We start from the raw sequence: 22,625 nt of genomic DNA on the forward strand, positions 1-22,625 counted from the left end.
TGCACCAAGGGAAGGGACGAATGCGTCAAGGAAAGAGAGAGAGAGAGAGAGAGAGAGAGAGAGAGAGAGAGAGAGAGAGAGAGAGAGAGAGAGAGAGAGAGAGAGAGAGAGAGAGAGAATCGCCACATCAGTTCTATAACACTGCTATACTTCGTCAAAATTTATGGCAACCCTACTCCTCCTCCTCCTCCTCCTCCTCCTCCTTCTCCTCCATTTGTATTGAGAGTTGGTTGTCAGTTTTCCCATGGTCCACTGTACATGTTCCCCGGTGCGTCCAATACAGTGTGTTTTGAAATGGAGTGGTAGGTGGAGAGGAGCCTCCTGCTGTATTACCCTTCATGCTTCCTTCTCCTTGTGCTGAGAGAGATGGACCGTCAATGGAATGTTACCGTTAATATATATAGCACCAGTTATATTATTGTCATCCCCTTCCTCTTCCTCCTCCTCTCCCTCTTTCTCTTCCTTCTTCTCTTGTTCCTCCTGCATATGTAAAGGGGTGACCTGACCTGACCTCCTCTTCCACCCCTTTTTGGCCTCCTTAGGTGACCTATCTGCCGCAGTGCCTAGCTGTCAGGTCATTCTGTGTGTGTGTGTGTGTGTGTGTGTGTGTGTTTTGTTTGTTTGTTTGTTTACTCCTCGTATTCTTCATTTTCTTCTTCTCCTTCTTCGCTATCGTCATTATCATCGTTTTCTTCCTTTTCTTCTCCTTTGTTGTTGTTGTTGTTGTTGTTGTTGTTGTTGTTGTTGATTTTTCCTGTTTCCTTCCCTTTTCTCTTCCTCCTCCTCCTCCTCCTCCTCCTCCTCCCTCTCCTCCTCCTCCTCCTCCTCCTCCTCCTCCTCCTCCTCTTTCTCCTCCTCTTCCTTCTGGTGTCCTGGCGTCAGTTGGTGTTCATTAAGCAAGAGAGAATCATGCTTTAATTCTTTCGTGTCATGCATGCATGTCTCCCTCTCTCCCCTCTCCCTCTCCTCACTCTCTCTCACCTCTCCCACTCCCTCTTCCCTCCCCCCTTTCTCTTCACTTCCTTTCTTCTCTCTTTTGCATTTTTTTTTTATATTCTGTCCTCGATTCGTTTGTCTTCCTGTTTCCTTTCCATTCTTCATCTAAAACTCATTCCTTTCTGTTAGTCTTTGCGCTTTCTCTGTCTCCAGCCTCACTTTTCTTCCTTTTCTTTCTTTTCCTTCATTTGTTATTTCAGTCTTTTTCCTTTTTTTTTACTTTTTTGTTTCTGCTTTCTTCCTTTTCTTCTTTATTTTTCTATCTGCCTTTCATTTTCTTACTTTCTTTCTTTCCTCCATTTTTTGGTGTGTGTCTGTTTCCTCTCCCTCTTCGTTACGTGCTTCTCTCTTTCCCACCTGTACATTTGCTGCCTTCTCGTCTCCCTCCTCTGCTCCTTTCACCGCCTCCAGTTTCCTCGTCTGTCTCTTTCCTTCCCTTCATTCGTCCATCTTTCTTACTCACGCACGCTCCTCGAGATTCTCTTTTCCTTCCCTGTTCATTGTTTGCCTCTCCTCTTTTCTCTCGTTTTGCTTTTCATGTGTCCTTTTCCTTTCTCTTTTACGTATCACTTACTCCTTTCATCATTCGTCTTCCGTTTCTTTTTTTTTTCCTTTCCTTCATCCACGTCCCTTCCTTTCTATATTCCTCCATGCCTCGTTTCCTTTTTCCTTCTTTCTCTCCCTGCCCATGTCATGTTTCCCTTCTCTTTCTTCCTTCCATGTCCTTTTAATGGCCGTATTTTTAATCCTCTTCATTTACACTTTCCTCTCACCTTCTCTCCTTCCTGTCTCTTTCTCTCCCTATCTTTACCATCTCTCTCTCTCTCTCTCTCTCTCTCTCTCTCTCTCTCTCTCTCTCTCTCTCTCTCTCTCTCTCTCTCTCTCTCTCTCTCTCTCTCTCTCTCTCTCTCTCTCTCTCTCTCTCCTCTCCTCTCCTCTCCTCTCCTTTCCTTCCCATCCCTTCCCTAAGCCCCTCCCACGTGCAGTCTCGGCGCCAACTCTCTCTTTGTTAGCTCATAAGTTAGAGAAAGCCTTAAGTGAGTGGCTGCGAGGTCCCTTTAGGGCACTCAGGTAAACTCCTTCAAGTATATTACAAAGAGCGCTACGTCTGTGTGTAATATCTGTCGGTCTGCCTGTCTGTCTCACGTTTCCACGGCCTTGTGGTCGAAGTTGGGAATTAAGTAAACTGAACCAACGAGAAATGGTCTGGAATCTGTACGTAGAAAGTAAAGGAGTAGAGAATATTCGAGTCTGGCTAAAGTTAACGGAGAGAATTTCTTTTGTAGTTAGAAATAATAGTTAAACAAAAACAATACAAATAGTGATAATAATTAATTTTGTATTCCTTACTTAGTCTTCTGTTTTTATGTCTTCCTGACTGTCCTTTTTTTCTTTTTTTGCCGTCAATCGCTCATGCATATAGAAATTATCATAGAAACAGTAACAAAGAATGAAAAAAAAAGAAGAAGAAATAAAACTTAGAATAGATGATCAACTTCCGAATCCTTCAATATTCACTCACACTGTCTTCATAATTATCCTTTTTTTTTTTCTGGGCGCGTGTTTCCTTCTCTCCTTAAAATATAATTTAGCCGTGCCCTTCCTGAGCCATGTATCCTTCCCACCCTTCTCCCTTCCCATTGAATTTCTTTCTGACAGCTCATTAATTACTGTCTATTTTTAGCTTATATTTCCTAGGCAGTGTTTAGCAGCCCTGTCAGATCTCGACTTACACCCACCATCAGCCTGCACCCTCACCTCGCACATCTGTCACCAAGCATTCGCCTCTCACCACCAACTCATCCATACTTCCTCGGTGTTTATACTTATTCCTTACTCGTATAAATGAATTGATAGGTACATACATACATACATACATAGATGGACAGATAGATAGATTAACTGATAGGTAGATGGCTAAACAAACGTATAAGTAGACAGACAGATAGATGGACGGTTAGACAGGTAGATAGATAAATTGACTGATGGATAGATGGCTAAACAGACAGACAGATAGATAGACAGACAGACATAGTTAGACGGCTAGACAGACATAGACAAACAGATAAAATAGATTGTTAGACAGACAGACAGATTATTGGCCACGGCTTTAATTATAAACTAGTACATAACAATTTATCTTATATCACGAACGAAGGAGGTTGGCAAAAGTTCAAAATCTTTACAGACTTAGTCCAGACACCCACTCATGTAGTCACGTCCACGAGTCGAGTAGCACAACACACTCAGTGCCACTGTTCAGTATTTATTCTCAGTCTTGTATCTTCTAATCTGCTGAGTCTCCTGCTGAAACTGGACAACTGAAAGAGAGACGAGAGGTTCACGAAGATAAAAAAAAAAAAAAGTACATGAAGACGGAATGATGGTAAAAAAAAAAAAAAAGTAAGGAAGAAGAAAGAGAAATAGAGAACACAGCAACAGCCAGTACTAGGGAAGGTTGGTCATGACTTCTGACCACTACTGCACCACCCTTGTCACACCCACGTACACCACACCTGCCCTCCTCCTCCTCCTACTTAAGTCTGCCCTTGATCCTTTGCCGCTCACTCTCAAAAAGAAGAAAAAAAAAAGTATCACATAGTAAGTGTGAGAAAATAGTTGTTTTCTGATCACTACTGCACCACACCCTTGTCACACCAGCGCACGCCTCACGTACACTCCTCACCACACCCAAGTCCCCACGATTCCTTACCGCTCGTTCAGAAAAAGAAAGAGAAAACGATAACTGCACGGGAAACAAGTAAAGCAGATTATATACTCGACTTTTTTGACCGCAACAGCACCACGTCCTTGTCACACCCACGTTCTCCACACCACACTCAAGTTTCCCCTCGATTCCTTACGGCTCCATACCTTTTTTTACCCCGCACGTGATGGCTAATTTTTAACCAAGTGGACAGGACGTTACATGGCTCTGTCCTGCACTCCGCTCCTCCAGGCAGGCAGCGGCGCCATCGACCACCACCACCACCACTACCACCGCCACTGCTAGTACCAGGCCCCTCGGCGACAATATATTACCTAGTCCTCGCACCTCATGTTCTTTCTCCCTTTCTTTACTTGACTTTTTGCTGTTTCTCTTGGTGGTGGTGGAGGTGATGGTGGTGGTGGTGGTGGTAGTGATGGTAGCAGTGGTGCTGGTGGTGCTTTTGTTGTTGTTGTTGTTGTTGTTGTTATTGTTGTTGTCGTTGTTGTTCTTGTTGTTGTTGTTGTTCTCTTCCTTCTCCTCCTCCTCCTCCTCCTCCTCCTCCTCCTCCTCCTTTCTCATCTGCACCTCCTTTCTCCACCTCTCTCCGTTTTTCCCCACGTTTCCTTTTCTTCCTCATTCTCTCTCTCTCTCTCTCTCTCTCTCTCTCTCTCTCTCTCTCTCTCTCTCTCTCTCTCTCTCTCTGCGGCACTCACAGCGGGGACCCTTACTTCACTTTTTGTCAAGTTTATATTTTTTGTAATATTTTGTTTGATCTTATTTAGTGCCGAGTGAGCTGAGCGGCTCGAGCAAAGGAGAGAGAGAGAGAGAGAGAGAGAGAGAGAGAGAGAGAGAGAGAGAGAGAGAGAGAGAGAGAGAGAGAGAGAGAGAGAGAGAGAGAGAGAGATTGCTTTTTCATCATTAATTTTTATTATGCATTATTATTTATTTATTTATTTTTTCATTGACGGAACCCATACTGGCGATCAGATAGAAGGTTGTGAAGTGATAGATGTTTAAGAATCTTCCTGTTGAGGATAGATGCAAAAAACTTTAGATAGGCAGGGAATCAAAGCAATAGGACGGTAGTTTGAGGGATTAGAGCGGTCACCCTTTTTTTAGGAGCAGGCTGAATATAGGCAAACTTCCAGCAAGAAGGAAAGGTAGATGTTGACAGACAAAGCTGAAAGAGTTTGACTAGGCAAGGTGCAAGCACGGAGGCACAGTTCCGGAGAACAATAAGAGAGACATCTTTGGAAAGAAATGGGATATTGCTAAGTTTGAGATCAGTTCTTTTTTTATTATTATAGATTTGTAGCTTGGCATTATGTTAATAATATTATTATTTTGTTATATTTTTTTTTAATGAATCAGGTATTTATTTTATTTTATTTTTTTTAAATATATAGAGTTATTATATATATATATATATATATATATATATATATATATATATATATATATATATATATATATATATATATATATATATATATATATATATATATATATATATATTATTTTTTTTTTTTATTGTATTATAGTCTTTAAGTAATAATTGATGTCTTTAAGTAATAGTTGATGTTATATATAAACATTTAAAATTATATAGATGAACTTTTTATAGATTTATTATATAAGATGAAGATTTTATATAATTCTTTAATTATATATAAAAGTGATTTTTTTTTTCTTGAGAAGGTTCATTTATATATGTATTTATATATAATATAATTTATGTAATCATTTATTTATATATGCATGTTTCTATATATATAATTTTTTTTTTAATCTTAAGTAGCTAATTGCAAATATTACTATTTTATATATTTAATAATTAATTTGAAATTGTTAAAAGTTTGATTATTTCTTGAAGTTTCCATGATCTTACTGAATTTGCATCAGAGTTTTTGCACGTAATACTTAGTAGTTTAAGATTAATATAATAAGAATATTGATGTTAAGAGATTTAGTTTTATCAAGTTTAATTCTCAGCATGTAATATTAAAGAATTTAGAAAATTAAGATTTAGCAGTGAGTTAAAGCCTAATTAATATTGTGGCAGCAGTTGCAGTTATACTCTAAGGTTGAATGAGAATATATTGGTTTATTGTTATATATATATATATATATATATATATATATATATATATATATATATATATATATATATATATATATATATATATATATATATATATATATATATATATATAATTTTAAGGTGGGCCTGAAAAATAAAGAAGTGAAATCAGATTATTTTTTACAGGAAAATTATGTCATAAAATTAAAGTTGAGGCAATAAGAAATTGTGTTTAAACAAGGATTAGACACACTATTATGCCAAAAAGTAATTTTGTAACCAAAGTATTAATAGTTATGTTCTTAAAATGTGAAGAATTTATCGGTGATGTAGTGTTGTCAGAGGAACCTGTTTTTGAATGGATACACCACGAAGAATATTAATTAAGTTTGTACATTAGTATGTATACCAGCATTATTAGTGTATAGAGGCATCCATTAACACAGCTTGAACACTGCCATAACTTCTTTATTACAAGCGTTTGGACCTGTCAAAATCATTACAATAAACACATCTCAGTTTTTTTTTTTCATCTTAAGTACCCAAGCATCATTAATAAGTAGATCAATATGAAAATTGAGAATGGATGTATATAGAATTCACCATATGCTAAGTACAATTAAAAATCAATCACATAACCAATCAACCACATTGATTTTCACTTATAATAATCATTAGAATTATAACTCACAACGGTAGCTCCAGCCGCATATGGATTGCCTCCATGAACTTTCCGAACGAGTAGTTGGATTCATAAACTGTAATACATGAAATATTCCCTGAGTAACTATCAATCTTAATAGCCGACCGCACAATCACATTAACACTGTCATCATAAAAGATAATCACTAATACAAACATTTTGTCGATGAACATCATAAATGTTTTACGTGAACACCAGCTGATAAACCACCACACAGTACTATTATAACCAAACATAGCCACACATACCAGCATAATACAATAATCCCAAGTCTTGAATAAATATTACATCCAGTGATCCATCACAACACACTTCAGGTAGGGACGGACAGCAACTAACCCTGGCTGACCGTTCGTCGCCACCTTATCACCCTGCTGCCACCTCACCTCACCTCCCCACTCCCCACTACCACGTCACAAAGACGTGCGGCTTGCGCACCTTGTACAGAGCTTAATCCTCGTCTACATAAGTACACAGATACACGAACTAATTTATAAATAAACAAATAAATAAAACAATTTATATTCAAATTATCATGAGACTGATGATACAATTAGGTAATTTTTATAGAATTAATTACTGAATAAATCAGCAATAATGTTGAATATATTAGATCAAGGTGCAGCTAATGCTTAAGTTAAAATGGGTTACGATAAATTTTATTTAGTAGGGAAAATGAATTTAAAGGTTAATTAGAAGGAGGATTTGATTGTAAAGTAAGTTTAACATGCTTGCTAGATGTAAGGTGTAAAGCATGTACATATCGCCCGTCGCTTTCATTATTAAGATGAGACAAGTCGTAACACAGCAGGCTTACTGGAAAGTGAGCCTGGATACGAGAATCAAAGCACACCTAAAGTTAGTATAGCGTTTCTGTTGCGTTCAAAAGGTTTATTATATATTTAAGACTAGGAGGGACGAGCTTCTTAGCACTAATAAAATTAATCAATAGGACAAAAAAATTTAAATAATGTTTTTTTAGGCTTAAAAGTAGCTATGAAATTAAAGTGTTCTAATTTAGATTTAGGAGAAATAAAATAATTTATTTATGTCTTTGATAAAGTACTAGAATATTGAATCTAACGTAAATTTTTAAGAAATAATGAGTGTATTAGTGGAATGAATATGTAGAATGATTTGAGAAAAATGAAATAAAGATAATTAATTATAATAAAATAATGGAATAAAAAAAGGAATTCGACAAAGATTATTTCTTGCCTGCTTATCAAAAACATGTCTTTCTGAGTTTTTTTTTTTTTTTTTTTTTATGTAGGAAGGGCACTGGTGCAGCCTGCTCACTGACATGAAATGTTCAATAGCCGCGGTGTGTTGACCGTGCAAAGGTAGCATTATCATCAGTTTGTTAATTGGAAACTTGTATGAATGGTTGGACAAAGAAAAGTCTGTCTCTTTTATCAAAATTGAATTTAACTTCTAAGTGAAAAGGCTTAGATTTTCTAGAGAGGCGATAAGACCCTATAAAGCTTTATAAACTTAATAAGTTTGATGAATTAAAAATAATAAAAACAGACTTAAAAGGTTTATTTGGTTGGGGCGCTAAGGGTATAAATGAAAATAACTGCTATTGTAATTGGACAATTATATGTGATTACAGTTTGTAAGTGATCCTTATATTAAGGATTACAACATCAAGTTACTTTAGGGATAACAGCGTAATTTTATTTATTTATTTATTTATTTATTTATTTATTTATTTATTTATTTATTTATTTATTTTTATTTATTTATTTATTTTTATTTTTGTGAGTCCTTATCAAAAAATAAGTTTGCGACCTTGATGTTGAATCAAAATGTGTTTATAGTGCAGCAGCTATAAAAGAAGGTCTGTGCGACCTTTAATTTTTTACATGATTTGAGTTCAGACCGGCGAGAGTCAGGTCGGTTTCTATCTTCTGGAATTTAGAAAAAAAAAAGTAGTACGAAAGGATTAAGTAATTAAAATTTTTTGTATAATTGAAATACTATTTAGCCAGATAATATGAGCTGGATTTAGGATCTAGTTAAATAGAATACATGTTATAAATAGTAAAACAACTGAATGTAATTGTTTTGTGTTATTAGTGGAGATTGTAATTTACTTAGTTTTAATCATTTGTGTTTTGGCAGGAGTGGCTTTTGTGAAGAGTTATTTGTTAAATATCAATGTTATATTTGCTTCATATTTTTATCGTTACCTTTGAGGTTAATTTGGTTTGCTTCTTGTTTAGCGGAAACTAACCGGACACCTTTTGATTTTACAGAAGGAGAATCAGGGTCAGTTTCGAGGTTCAACACGGAATATAGGAGAGGGGGATTTGCTTTAATTTTTATAGCAGAATATTCAAAAAATTCTTTTTATAAGAGTTCTTTTCGTTATTGTGTTTTTAGGAAGACCTTGCAGGAAAATATTTCATTTAAAGTCTATATTTTTGGCATTCATTTTTGTGTGAGTTCGAGGAAGTTTACTTCGGCTTCGATACGATAAATTGATGTATTTAGCTTGAAAAAGATTTCTTCCAGTTTCTATCAGTTATTTATTGTTTTTTATTGGGGTAAAATCTTTGTTTTGTATCTAATTTATAAATATAATTAAAATAATATGTTAACACAATCGTTAAGAATATTTTTCCTTTTCTGCTACTTTCAAAGTCTGTTTTAAATAAACTAGACGATCATTTTAATAAATTATGTCATCTTATGAGTAGGAGGGGATTGATAATAAAAGAAAAAAAATGAGAGTTAAAATTTTGCCTGTAAGAACATAGGGTTCTTGAACGGGTCGAGGTCCAATTCAAGTAAGTAGAATCAATACTGAAACCAAAATTCTAAATATAAATTAATTTAAAGGATAAAAAGTTAATCTGCGAAAATTTGATGTATGAGTGAAAGGTAAAATTATAATGATTGCTACTGAGGCAGCTAGAGCGATTACCCCTCCAAGCTTATTTGGAATAGATCGGAGTGCACATGCGAACAAGAAATATCATTGTGGTTGAATATGGGCAGGAGTAACTAGAGGATTAGCTCTAATAAAGTTATCATGATCTAACAAATAAGGATTAAGAAGGGACAGAATAAGTAAAAGTGTAAATATAACAATGAATCCAACAATGTCTTTAAATGTAAAATAAGGATGAAAAGGTACTTTCTAACTGTCTTGATACACCTAGGGGGTTATTAGCACCTGAGTGATGGAGAAAAAAAATATGAATAATAGTTATAGCGGCAATAATGAAAGGAAGGACGAAATGAAAGGTGAAAAATCGAGTTAGTGTGGCATTATCTACTGAAAATCCTCCTCAGATTTATTGTTCTAAATCTGTACCAATGTAGGGAATAGCTGAAAAAAAAAAAAAAAAGATTATTAATAACAGTAGCTCCCCAGAATGACATCTGCCGTCAAGGGAGAACATAACCTAAAAAAAGCTGTTGCTATAACCATAAACAAAATCACTACTGCAACTATTCAAGCATGGAAGATTATATAGGATCCATAATAAATACCTGGTCCAATATGAATATACAGACAGATAAAGAAAAATGATGCTCCATTGGCATGTATAGTTCGGAGAAGTCAGCCACAGTGTACGTCTCAGCAGACATGGGCTACTCTAGAGAATGCTGGATCAAAGTGAGCAGTGTAATGTATAGCTACGAATAAACCGGCAGCAATTTGGATGACAAGACACAATCCTAGCAATGATCCATAGTTTCAAAAAGTTGAAATATTTGAAGGTAGGTGTATATCAGCTAGAAAGTTGTTGACAATTTTAAATAAAAGGTGACATTTTCAGAGAGGTGTTGTCACTAAGGAGAGAGTCGTAAGAGTCCTTTAAATTAATTAGTAATTTTTACCACTACAATTAAAGTTAAGAGTAGATAAAGGATGATAAATGGTGAAATTTATCAAATTAGAACTACAGATTCATCTAATAATAAAAACATTTCATGATTCTATATTGAGAGATGATAAAGGAGAGTTGGTTACAGCTTCGTTTAGCAAGGGATCTCAGAAAAGAGTAAGTGGAAAAAAAATTAAGAGAAGAAGGATGGAAATAAGGAAGGTGGAATAAGAGGATGAGAATGAGGATGACTCATTAGAAGCTAAAGATGTAATATTAATGAATAATACAAGTATACCTCCTAAGAAAATTATAAAGAGAATATATGAGAATCAGTAAGTGTATGTTGTTAATCCGGCTGAAAGAGAAATTGGATGGTTTGAATTAACAAGGTTAAACCTATAGGTAAAGGATGAATTAACCGTGTAAATGATACAGATAAAACTAAAATGAAGGGAATAAAAAGAAAGGTCATATCAAAGAAAAGTTTAAATAAAATATTAGTTTTGGGAATTAAAGATAAAGAAATCTTCTCTTTTTCTTTGAAGTTTTAAGAAAAAAAAATTTCATTATTGGTTTACAAGACCAAGGTTTTAAGTTAAGCTATTACTAATGGTAAGTTTTAGAAGTATAATGATTTTTGTTCCTATAGTTATAATTTTTTGTGGGGTTTGAGGGTTCATTACGTGCAATAAGCATATATTGAATTCTTTGTTAAGTCTTGAGTTTACAATGCTTGGATTTTTTTTGGCTTATAAGAACGCAGTTGACTTTAGTGGAGAGATAAATTTATTTTTCTTTATTTTTTTTCACGTTGGCTGCGTGTGAGGGGTCTTTAGGTTTAACTATATTGATTTTAGTAGTACGAAGCCATGGAAATTATGTTTTTAAGATATTTTATTTATTGGAATGATAAAATTTATAATTCCTTTAATTATATTGATAAAGTTTAATAATGAATGAAAGACAGTTCAGGTGGATTTATTTATTTATTTTTTTTAGATTTTTAATTAGTATAAGTTATCATATTTTTTTCTTTTTTAATATAGGATTTAGATTGGGATTAGATTATATTAGATATACTTTAATTCTATAAAAGATTTAAATTGTTTCTTTAATTGTAATTTCTAGTCAGAAAATCAAGAATTTAGGGAATTTTAGTGAAAGATTTATTATTAGAAATATTATGTTATTATCTTTTTTAATATTAACTTTTCCTTCTGTAGATTATTTAATATTTTATATTAGATTTGAGGTTTCTTTAATTCCAACATTAATTTTGATTCTAGGTTGAGGGTATCAACCTGAGCGTGTACAGGCAGGAATCTATATACTTTTTTCTATACTTTAGCATTTTCTTTATCTTTATTGGTGTCTTTGTTTATTATTTAATGACAGGGAGATTAACTATAAGCTTAAGGGTTCCTATAGAAGGAGTAGATTATTTATATAGATTTTGGTATGTAAGAACTGTTTTGGCATTTTTGGTTAAATGACCTATCTTTATATTCCATTTATGGTTGCCAGAGGCTCACGTTGAAGCACCTGTTGCAGGTTCTATAATTTTAGCAGGAGTTTTACTAAAATTAGGAGGTTATGGTTTAATTCGAGTATTTGTAATGTTTCAAGAAGTAAATAAAGAATTTTGTTGACTTTGAGTCAGTTTAGGAATTGTAGGAGGAGATTATATTAGTTTAATGCGTATACGACAAGTAGACATAAAGTGTTCAATTGCTTATTCTTCTGTTGTACACATAAGGTTAGTGTTATGTGGGATTGTAATTTTTAGTTGATGGGGATTACCTGGAAGTGTAATATTGATAGTTGGACATGGTTTATGTTCCTCTGGTTTACTTTGCTTAGCTAATATAGTTTATGAACGTACTGGAAGACGAACACTGATAGTCAATAAAGAATTATTAGCATTTATACCTAGAATAGGACTATGATGATTTTTACTAAGAGCAAGGAATATGGCCAGACCACCTTCCTTAAATGTAGCACCAGAGATTATATTAATCTTAACAGTTTTGAGCTGAAGAATTTCTATTGTAGGACTTAGACTACTATCTCTCTCTTTTTTTTTTTTTTTGTGCAAGTTACACTTTATACATATATAGATTGAGACAGCATGGGGTTTTTTATAACTTTATATTCATGTTGTTCAGGAAAAGTTAGAGAGTATCTGAAAATTTTTTTTATATTGATTTCCTTTAAATGTAATAATTACAAATAGAGCTTTATTAATAACTTAATTTTTTTTAAATAATTAAAAGAGTGATTTGGAAAATTTCTCTACATGAAATTAGAATAGTGGTTTTGTTCAGCTATTTGTGGGACTTTAGCATTGGCAAAAACTGAAAGAGGTATTATAGATGTAACTGAAAGAGAACTTTTAGGTTAATAAGAAGGGTGATTGTATTTACTTTGGTTTTAGATTGGATCTCTTTATTATTTATGAGATTTGTGTTTGTAATTTCTGGCAGAGTTATTTTTTATAGAGGGAGTTGTATAGCCGATGATAAGACTTTTAATCGATTTATATATCTTGTTTTGGCTTTCATTCTTTCTATAAGGTTTATAGTATTAAGACCTAATTCAATCAGACTTTTATTGGGTTGAGATAGATTGGGATTAGTGACTCATGCCTTAGTAATTTATTATCAGAATGAAAAGTCTGCAAACGCAGGAATATTAACTATTCCTTCAAACCGTGTAGGTGATGTAGCAATTTTATTGAGAACTAGATTAATGAGAAGATTAGGAGGGTGAAATTTTTTGTTTTAAAGGTATTATATAGACGAGAGATTATTATTATTATTATTATTATTATTATTATTATTATTATTATTATTATTATTATTATTATTATTATTATTATTATCATCATTATTATTATTTTTTTTTTTGTTTTATTTATTTATTCTTATTTATTTCAGCAATAAATAAAAGGGCTCAAATTCCTTTTTGTGCGTGACTGGCGGCTGCTGTAGCGGCTCCAACACCTGTCTCAGCTTTAGTTCATTCTTCAACACTAGTGACTGCTGAGGTTTATTTAATAATTCCATTTAGAGCTGCTTCAGAGGGATCTGTCGTTCAAAGAGTATTGTTGATTACTTCATGTTTGACAATATTTATAGCGGGACTAGGAGCAAATTCTGAGTATGATCTCAAAAAAATTATTGCTTTATCAACATTAAGTCAAGTAGGAGTTATATTAAGAACTTTATCTTTAGGTTATACGGATCTGGCTTTTTTTCATTTACTGAGTCTTGCTTTGTTTAAAGCTTTACTTTTTTATATGTGCTAGTGTTGTAATTCATAGAGTGGCTGGTTATCAGGATATTCGACTTACAGGAAATTTAGTTAAACTTATGCCTCTGACAGTATCATGCATAACTGTAGCCAACTTAGCTCAATGCGAATTCCCTTTTATAACAGGATTTTATTCAAAGGATACAATTTTAGAAGTTGCTTTTATAAGATGAGTCAGTTTTATTGCATTGTTCTTATATGTGATGGCAACAGGATTGACAGTAATGTACACTTTGCGTTTAATTCTTTATTCTCTTTCAGGAGAATATAATTTGAGATGTATCACTAATCTTTCGGATGAGGAGTTTTTGATAACTAACTCAGTAAGAATTTTAGGATTAGGAGCTATCTTAGGAGGATCGCCATGAAGATGAAGATTGTTTCCAGAATATTAGATCATTTGTTTAAGGACAATAATGAAAATAATAGTATTAGCAGTAAGGATTTTAGGAGGTTTAGTAGGTTATATACTAAATCTAACTAGAGTAAATTACACATTAAAAAGAGAAAATAACTATAATTCAGTTGTAATAATAGGATCAATATGGCTTGTATCTTTACTGAGTACTTTAAAATTAAGGGAAAACAGATTGAAGACAGGGTCAGGTTTAGGAAAAGTAGCCGATAAAGGTTGATTTGAGTTTTATGGGGGACAAGGTTTATAGTATTTATTTTCATATATTTTTCTATATTTTTTATTCTTTACAGTTAAACAATTAAAGTGTTTATAAAAGTATCTGTAATTGTAATTATTATTTTTACAGTTTTTTTTTATTTAAATTTATATAATTTAAAAGAATATCGCTTTGAAGCTGCAAAGGTAGACGGAAAGTCTTGTAAGTATATTCAAATTGTTAGCTTGTGGCGCTTATGATGTAATATTTACTTTGAGTTTAAGGTAAAAAAAAAAAATAAATAATAAAATAATATGGTATTTTTAGAAAAATATTTCAGCTTTATAATAAAATGTAACGTGTTACTTACACTATAAAAATAGGAACATCAACGGAATTCAACGGCTTAAAAAAAGTTAGAAGTTTTTCTTTTTGTCATAATGTTCCATCTTGATTAGAAGAATTACTTCAATCTTGTTTTTAACAGTAACGTACCTTTGTTTTGGTTTGAATCATAATTATTAGAGGCTTAAAGGCCAAAGTTTAGGTCGAAACTAAATGTGATAATTTCGCTTTCTAATAGATAAAATTTAATAAAACCAGTTTACTAAAACACTTTATGAATGCAACTCATATGTCATACAATTTGACTGTGGTCTTAAAGTATTAATCAGATCCTTCTAAAGTTCCCTGTACTCACTCGTAGTAAAGGCCTAAGAGAAAAATAAGAAGAGAGCTCTAGTAAACAATCAAGAAAATACTTCAGTAATGTTAAAAAAAAATTGATGCTGAAGCTAAAAGTAATGTAATCTCTAAAAAAAAAAAAAAAAAAAATTACAGCAATTAGAAAAAAAATCGAAGCTGAACCTTTAGGATTAAATCCACATTCATAAGGAGAATTTTTTTTTCGGTTGATATTTTTTTTTTATTTGGGATACTAAGGTTATAAAAATATAACAAATAATTAAAGTTAGTAAAAATACAAAATAAAGTATTGCAAGAATTATTTTTCTAGGCATTCTAGACTTTCTGATTGGATATACTTTATATATTAAAAAAAATAGCCTCCTCATCAGTAAATAAAGACGTAAGGGAATAATCAAACTATCTCAACAAAGTGTCAGTATGATGCGGCTGCTTCGAATCCAACATGACGATTACATGAAAAGTGACAAAATATTGACACAAAAAAATAAAAAAAGTAGAAATGAGGTTCCAATAATTCCATGAAGACCATGAAGCCTGTAGCTACAAAAAAAAAAAAAGTAGAGCCAAACGCGGAGTCAACAATAGTGAAAGGAGCCTCAAAAATACTTGAAAGCTTGAAGAAGAGTATCCTAAAACAATTGTAAGGCCTAGTCTTTGAATGGCTTGCCTATGACTAGATTCTATAATAGCATGATGAGCTCAAGTTACGGTAGTTCCTCAAGACAAAAGAATAGTAGTGTTTAATAAGGAAATTTGAAATGGGTTGAAAGGTTGAATACCGTAAGGAGGTCAATTTATCCCAATTTCAATCGTTGGGGCTAATCTACTATGAAAAAAAAAAGCTCAGGAAAATGAAAAAAAAAAAAGAAGAATACTTCTGAGGCAATAAATATAGTTATTCCCCATCGTAAGCCTTTTACTACTACAGAGGTATGGAGTCCTTGGAATGTACCCTCTCCAGTAATATCACGTCATCTTTGATATATGGTAAGGAGAATAGCAACAAGTCTTAATAACAAAAAAAAAGAAAAAAAATTGTTATACTGGTGAAATCATTTCATTAAACCTGTATTTAATATTATTGCCCTAATAGAACCAGTTAAAGGCCGTGGTCTTATATCTTCTAAATGGTAAAAACCGTGAGATGATGTCATTAGTTAATTTCTCTGGTGTAAAGAGTTCGTAAGACAGCAAAAACTTGGGACTGAATAATTGCAACAGCTCATTCTAAGGTTAATAGTAAAATCTGAGAAAAAAAAAAAAATATGAATAGATAAAAGAAATGAGGATGTTATAGATGGTCCAGTATTAGCTAATAAGGTTAAAAGAAGATGGCCTGCAATTATATTAGCTGCTAATCGCACAGCTAAAGTCCCGGGTAAAGTAATGTTTCTGATAGTTTTAATTAAAACTATAAATGGTACAAGGACAGGAGTTCCTTGAGGAACTAAATGAGCGAATATATGTTGAGTGTGGTTAATTCAGCCTCTAAGTATTAAAGTTACTCATGAGGGCAATGAAAGTGCTAAGGTTATTGCTGTGTGTCTAGATCTTGTAAAAATGTAAGGCAATAAACCTTAAAAATGTTATAAAGAACTAAAGAAAACAAAGCAACGAAAAATATAGTTGAACCTAAAGAATATGAAGTTAAAAGGGCTTTAGATTCTTTGTGTAAAGTACAAATAATTTCACTTCAGCATAGAGATCATCGTGAAGGAGAAGCTCAGTTAAGGTAAGGAATAAATAGGAGCCCTACAAAAGTGGAAATTCAGTTTAATGAAAAGTTTAAGATTCTTGAAGAAGGTTAAAAAATTGAGAATAAATTAGCTATAATTTTCAAGAAGATTGTAGGATTAGATAAGGCTCAGTGATCTTAGAATTTTTTTTTTTTTCAAAAGGTACAGAAAAAAAATAATTTAAGGATATGAAAATAATTAATGATAACAGAAAAAGAGAAATAAAGATAAAGTCGAAGCAAAGGAGCTATTTTAGGCATTAAGAAATATCTTAGGAGATAACTTTAACATGATAAATTGATATTAAAATTTAAGTAATTTCTTGTCACCAGAAGTAGGCGCAATACTATAATAGGTTTAAAAGACCTACACTTACTTTCAGTCATCGGGTGAGTCAGAATATGAAGAAATTCAATTTAGAAAAAATCGTGTTTACACTTTCAATCACAATAGGTATAAATCTATGATTAGCACCACAAAGTTCTGATCATTGACTATAAAATAATCCTGGACGAGATATTATGAATCTAGTTTGATTAAGTCAACCAGGAATAGCGTCTGCTTTTACACCTAAGGCTGGGACAGTTCAAGAGTGAATGACATCCGCTGCGGTGATTACAATACGAATTTGTGTATTTATTGGAAGAACAGTTCGATTATCTGCATGTAAGAGACGAAATCCAGAAAAGTCTAGTTCATTAGTAGGAGTTATATAAGAATGAAATTCTACATTAAGAAAGTCAGAGTATTCATAACTTCAATATCATTGATGACCGACAGTTTTAAGAGAAATGGAAGGATTATTAACTTCATCAAGAAGGTATAAAAGTCGCAGAGAAGGGAGAGCAATGAAAATCAAAATAATTCAATAGTTTGATGTTCTAATATAAATAGATTAAAAAGAGAGTTTCTGAGAACTGATGCTAATATATATCCCACAAAGGTAATGATTATAATAAGAACAACTATAATGTGATCATGGATAAAGATGAATTGTTCCATTAAAGGGAAAGCTTCGTCTTGAAGGCCTAGAAAACTTCATGTTGACATTAATAAATGTATTTTCTAAAAGAAGATAAATAAATCTTCTTAGTAGGAGCTTAAATCCTATACATCTTTCTGCCATTTTAGAAGTTAGCAGTAAGTGGAATTTCTATATGAGTGATCAGCGGGTGGGTGTGAGTGGTTTCATTCAACTGAAGAGGCAGGAAAGGGGAGAATAGAACAGGACGATTAGAAATTAAAGCTTCTCAAATGATAATTATAAAAATTAATAGAGCAACAAGATATACTATACGAGTAGATCCTTTGGAAGAAACAATATTTCATGTTGCGTAGGAAACATGAAATATTGTTTCTTCCATAGGATATTGTTGCGTAGGCAACATGAAATATTGTTTGTTCCATAGGTTTCTTCCATGAAATATCGGCGGGTAATCAGAGTAACGTGGAGGTATTCCGTTAAGTGCTATGAAATGTTGAGGGAAGAAAGTGATATTTACACCGATGAATATGACAGTAAAGTGGATTCCTATTAATTTAGGGTTAAGTGATAAGCCTTTAAAAAGGTGGAATCAGTGTGCAATACCTGCACAAATACCGAGTACAGCCCCTATAGATAAAACACAATGAAAATGAGCTACAACGTAATAAGTATCATGAACAATAATATCAATTGATGAATTTGCCAGGACAACACCTGTTAAACCTCCAACAGTAAATAAAGAAATAAAGCCTAAAGCTCACAATATCGAGGGACTATAGTTAATTTGTGTTGCAAGTAGGGTTCTAAGTCATCTGAAAATTTTAATACCTGTAGGAACAGCAGAAATTTTTGTGGCTGATGTGAAGTAAGCTCGTGTATCAACGACTATACTTTCTGTAAATATATGGTGAGCTCAGAGGATAAATCTTGAAATTCCAGTAGCCATTATAGCACAGATCATACCTAATGTCTACACTTCCGATCTACTACAAATCACTAGTAATCCTATTTACGGATATGCAGATGATGTGACACTTGTTGCTACTGTTGAGTCACCGAATTCACGTCTTGATGTTAGTACATCCCTGAATGAGGATCTCAGACGTATATCTGACTGGTGTCGCACCTGGAACATGAAACTGAATGCATCAAAATCAAAATGCTTGTGTATTTCACGCTCTCGCACGCTAAATCCCCTTCACGGCCCTCTGCTTGTTGATGGCGCGCCTCTGACAGTATGTGATGAGCTTGATATTTTGGGTGTCAGATTCGACTCAAAACTGTCTTTTGAACGGCACATCAGGCGTCTTGTCAGTTCTGCCTCGCAAAAGCTTGGCGTTGTGAGGAAGGCTTACCGGATTTTTGGTGACCAGTCTATCTCTGCCAGCTGCTTCCGGTGTTTTATTCTTCCACTGCTGGAGTATTGTGCTCCTGTGTGGTCTTCCGCAGCTGTGTCCCACCTCCGTCTCATTGACAGAGTTGTCTCCTCCGCTAGGTTCCTCTTTGGTGGCGAAGCAGCTTGGGATCTTGGTCACCGACGCAATGTCAGCAGTGTCTGCATGCTATATAAGATCCATGCCAACCAGTTTCACCCGCTGAATGCCTCCATCCCAAATGCATTTGTGCCCACCAGAAACACTCGACTTGCGTCAAATTCACATGCGCGCTGCTTACAGCAGGTTAGGTGTCACACCAGTCAGTTTCAGCGAAGCTTTGTTCCTTGTGCTGTAAGACTTTGGAACATGCTTGACGAGGGCACATGCACTGCGAGTGATGTGCAAAAATTCAAGTCTGCTTCGAACAAAATCTTGAAGAGTCTAGTCAATTAAACTCTGGTTGCTTTTGCAGCTATACCGGTGATAAATTATGTAACTATACCTGTGATTTTATACCATCAAGTTTTAAGTAGTTATACTACATTTACTTGTGTTGTCTGACATATATTAAATAAGTCAGAATTGTTGATTTTTTTGTTGAATTTTTTTGTGAGTTTTAATAATTCTCAGTTCGTTGAGGCGTTCTTTATAATTGTTTAACCTATTTTCTCCTCCTGCTCTGATTTCATCCTACTATTGTGCTAATTGCTTTTCCTTTCTTCTTTCTACGGTCAAGGTGGGTGGGGGTTGTCATCTGGCAACTTATAGCGCTTGCGCTCGTCCCACTCTGCCTTCTCCGTTATGTTTAATAATAATAATAATAATAATGCACCGAATGATTCTTTTTTCCTGATTTCTTGTCTTACAATATGGGAAATTACTCCAAAGGCTGGTAAAATGAGAATATAAACTTCAGGGTGACCAAAAAATCAAAATAGATATTGATATAAAACAGGATCACCACCTCCAGCGGGGTCAAAGAAAGATGTATTAAGATTTCGGTTAGTTAAAATCATAGTGATTGCTCCTGCTGATACAGGTAAGGATGAAAGTAAGAGAATGGCAGTAATAAAAACAGTTCATACAAACAAAGGTATTTGATTTATTCTTATTCCAAAGGATCGTATGTTAATTACAGTTGTTATAAAACTAACTGCTCCAAGAATTGAGTACACACCAGCAAGGTGAAGAGAAAAAATACCAAGATCAACTGATGCTCCTGCATGGGCAATAGCTGCTGCTAGAGGAGGCTAAACAGTTCAACCTGTACCAGCTCCTCTTTCCACTATACCTCTTATTAGAAGAAGAGTTAAAGAAGGAGGCAAAAGTCAGAATCTTATGTTACTTATACGAGGGAACGCTATATCAGGGGCTCCTTATATAAGAGGGACTAGTCAATTACCAAATCCTACAGTTATAATTGGTATAACTATGAAGAAGGTTATAACAAAGGCATGGGCGGTAACTACAACACTGTAAATTTGATCGTTGCCGATAAATGTGCCTGGCTGACCTGATTCGGCTCGAATAATTATAGTTAACGAGGTTCCTACTATACCAGACCATGCTCCAAAAATGAAATAGCGTACTAATGTCTTTATGATTTGTAGAAAAGAATCATCGTTGCATAATAAGATGGCTGAGAAGTGCAGGCGTTACATTGCAAATCTAAAAACAAGGTAAAAACTTTCTTATTAGGTTCTATAGAAAAATATAAATAATATTAGATTGCAAATCTAAAGATGTGTGGAAACACTGGAATTTAGGATTTCAAAAGATTTTTTTTTTTTTTTTTGGCTTTGAAGGCCTTTAGTTTAATATAACTTAAAATTCTAGGTTAAATATGGAATAGGAAAACATATTCCAAACATATTAATGAAAGTAACAATGATTAAGATAAGAGAAAATGTTACCAGTGGTTTAATTTTAAGGGAAGTGGTAAATGAAGGAAATGATAATGGCAATATTGGAACAAAGAGACGTAGATAGAAATAAAGAGTAATAAGACTTAAGAAAAAGAAGAATTAAAAGAGAGAAAATTATTATTTTAGAAGAGAGTAGTTGAATTATAATTCATTTAGGTGTAAATCCTGAAAAGGGTGGAAGACCTAAAGATAAGAAATTTATTGGTAAAAAAAAAGAAGTTTTAGGGCAATCTTCCTTTTGTTTTCAATTATTATAACGGAAATTGATGAAGACTGAGTAATAAAGAGTAAAATAATCACAGAGCCTGAAATAAAGGAGTAGAAGATTAAGTAAATGAGTCATATTATATCACTGATTGATATAACAATAAGTATTAAGATATATGGTTAACTGAAGAGAAGGCGATAAGTTTACGTAGTTTTGTAACATTTAAGCCACCTAAGGCTCCAATTAAAGAAGAATTATGTGCTGCTAAAGTAATTAAGGTTACTAAGTTTGAAGAGTAGGTTAAATAGGGAATTAAAAACAAAGGAGTTATTTTTTGGATTGTTAAGAGAATAAAAGCTTGAGGTCAATAACTTGCGGAAGCCAAAAATGTAACGGAGCTGAAGCCAAAAATGTAACGGACCTGCTCATAATTTTAAAAGTAAAGATATACTAAATAAAGAATGAGAAAAGTCATTCGAGTATATATATATATATATATATATAGAGAGAGAGAGAGAGAGAGAGAGAGAGAGAGAGAGAGAGAGAGAGAGAGAGAGAGAGAGAGAGAGAGAGAGAGAGAGAGAGAGAGAGAATTAAGATAGTAGATGCTAGAGCTTGAATTAGAAAATATTTAATTGCAGCTTCAGTTAGATACGGGCATAATTTAGTTGCAATGAGAGAAATAAATGATAAAAGATTTAGTTCTAGCCCGAGTCAAGCCCCAAACCAAGAAGGAGAAGAAATAGATGATAAAAGATACCTGTTAGTAAAGTACAGAAAAATAATAGGTAGGAAACTGGAAATGTCATTAAAAAGAGAAAGGTTGAAGCTTTCATTTACGGGGTATGAGCCCATTAGCTTAGTTAGCTTATCTTTGAAAATATTATTTGTTGGTGTATAGCGCACATAAAGTTTTGATCTTTAAAGAAGCAGTGTAAATTCGCTATAAATAATATAGGTATAAGAAATGCATTATTAGCTCTATCAAAGCTACCCTTTTAAGTCAGGCACTATATTAATATAAAAAAGATATTTAAAAAAATCAAATAAAAAGTACTTTAGAAATAAAGTAGTACAAATAAGAAAATGAAAGAAAAAATAAATGAAAGAAAGTGATACATAGGAAAGACTAATTAATATAAGAGGACAAAATATTAAAGTGACATTTCAAGTTTATATGAATAGAATGTGTATTTCTCTGAGTGTTTAGGGATATATATATATATATATATATATATATATATATATATATATATATATATATATATATATATATATATATATATATATATATATATATATATATATATATATATGCATTTATTTTAATTAAATTTATTTATTAAAAAATATATTAGTTAAGAAAACTGATATAATTAAAGATTCGTATATAATATTTATCTTCTTCTCACTCTAATAAAAAGTAA

The 22,625-nt window shown here is 33.1% G+C and overlaps 4 pseudogenes; 1 reads left to right on the plus strand and 3 right to left on the minus strand.

The window, feature by feature from the left end:
* Positions 1-10,045: 10,045 nt before the first annotated feature.
* On the plus strand, positions 10,046-14,930 carry LOC135097809 (NADH-ubiquinone oxidoreductase chain 5-like; annotated as a pseudogene).
* A 402-nt stretch (positions 14,931-15,332) lies between these two features.
* LOC135097819 (cytochrome c oxidase subunit 3-like) lies at positions 15,333-16,220 on the minus strand (annotated as a pseudogene).
* A 1,611-nt stretch (positions 16,221-17,831) lies between these two features.
* LOC135097810 (cytochrome c oxidase subunit 1-like) lies at positions 17,832-19,330 on the minus strand (annotated as a pseudogene).
* Positions 19,331-19,994: 664 nt separating this feature from the next.
* LOC135097812 (cytochrome c oxidase subunit 1-like) lies at positions 19,995-20,720 on the minus strand (annotated as a pseudogene).
* Between the last annotated feature and the right edge of the window lie 1,905 nt (positions 20,721-22,625).

The sequence above is a fragment of the Scylla paramamosain genome, unplaced genomic scaffold, assembly GCF_035594125.1.
Source record: "Scylla paramamosain isolate STU-SP2022 unplaced genomic scaffold, ASM3559412v1 Contig32, whole genome shotgun sequence".
Lineage (NCBI taxonomy): Eukaryota > Metazoa > Arthropoda > Malacostraca > Decapoda > Portunidae > Scylla > Scylla paramamosain.